This window comes from Echinops telfairi, unplaced genomic scaffold, assembly GCF_000313985.2.
Source record: "Echinops telfairi isolate 266 unplaced genomic scaffold, ASM31398v2 ScPeMD7_7400;HRSCAF=8409, whole genome shotgun sequence".
Classification (NCBI taxonomy): domain Eukaryota; kingdom Metazoa; phylum Chordata; class Mammalia; order Afrosoricida; family Tenrecidae; genus Echinops; species Echinops telfairi.
In genome coordinates this window covers 56,803,182-56,804,859 of record NW_022111300.1, presented here as the reverse complement: position 1 = coordinate 56,804,859, position 1,678 = coordinate 56,803,182, and positions in this window count along the sequence as shown.

The following is a 1,678-nucleotide window of genomic DNA, read 5'->3' as shown; positions in this document are numbered from 1 at the left end:
ACGTGGGGTTGTCCACATAGTTGTGATTGGGGCCAGCCCCTCAGACCTCTCTATTGGTTCCCTGCTTTCATGTGGGTAGACATCAGTATATTACAGGGTTGCTATGAGTTGGAATTTATTCAATGGCAATGGGATTCTTTGGGTTTTATTCACGATTGAACTACAACCTGAGAAGGACAAACAAAAGATGATGCTTTCTTTGACCAAGGTGTCATTAGCAATCATTTCATTAATTTCTCTCACCTGTTTCTGAAACTACTTCTAGTAACTTCGAATTGCCAGCACTAAACAAAACCCATTGTCTTTGGGTGTGACCACTCACTTTTTGAAAATCACTCCAAATCACATTTTGTCGTATGGTTCTTGTTGAGATGAACATTTGATGTGCCTGACATTCCAAAGAAGATGTACACAAAGCCTTTTCCTCAAACTCACCGCCGCAGCAACCCGACAGGCAGGGAGAACTGCCCTGTGCGTTTCTGAGACGGTCCCTCTGGATGGGAGTAGAAAGCCTCATCTTTCTCCCTCACAGAGCCTGGTGCCTTTGAACTGCTGACCTTCCAAGGAGTGACCACCGCGCCACCAAGGGAAATGAAAAGGTAGCTCACTTCCTTATTGAAAAACTGGAATTTGAGATCTTCAAAATTGGGATTGTGTTCCTACAATATTCTTACCTAGTAGAAGCATCCTGGCTTCAGAAAAAGCCATTGAAGTATTTGGCTTTTGTGAATTAGCATTCAGTATCCCCACGCAGGGCCCTGTGGTTCACCTTGGTTCCTGTTGGTCCTTCTCGTCTCTGTACAGATATTTCCATCAGCCGAATTGGCAGGTGAAGATGACTTTCAAAGGAATGTTACTCTATTTATCTAACTTGAAAGACACATTGGAAGAATAAGCCAACTCCTGCACTGCAGAGCTGAGTAAATCAGATGGGATCGCAACCTATTCTTTGAGATGAGTCAAATTAGCATCTTTCTTTTTATATTCATTCTTTAGAGGAGCCTCAGCAATTACGGGGGGGTGTTAACTTCAAGGGAAGCTCAACAGAACTTGCATTATGAATGTCACCTGAAGCTTGGATGTTCTTTTCTGCATGCTTGTAGACATGGTGCTAATGGAAACATCATGAGCAACACAGACATGACAACCATTTGTGTCCTTGGGTTGGAGAACAGGGTGCCTTTTGGCTGTAGAAATAGCTTGAGCTTGGAGTGAGGCTTATCTAATATGAAACTGAATTTCCAGTTAGAGAGGCTTGATGTGGGTTCTTCTACTTAACCTCCTTCGATTTTGTTGCTTCTTTTAAAATGGTGAGGGTTGGGGGTGGGGGTTCATAGATTTTACACATTTGAGCAATTAAGAATGACCACCCTTTCAAAACTCAGAACCCAACTCACTGAGAGTAGGTCGATTCTGACATTATAAAAGAGAGTAGAATTACCCTTGTGAATTTGCATCCCTTGGGACAGCTGGTGGTTTTGAACTATTCACTTTGCTGCTAGCCCCAACTTAACATCAACCACCCTTTAGAGAAGAGACTCTCATTGAATTTTTAACAAGTATAATGTCAGTGCTCACTGACAGTAAATGTAAAGGGAACATTTCTACCCTCCTCCTTGACTTCAAAAGATCCCTGTGGGTGCAGCAGGTGAAGCGTGACTCTGCTAATGAAAGGTAA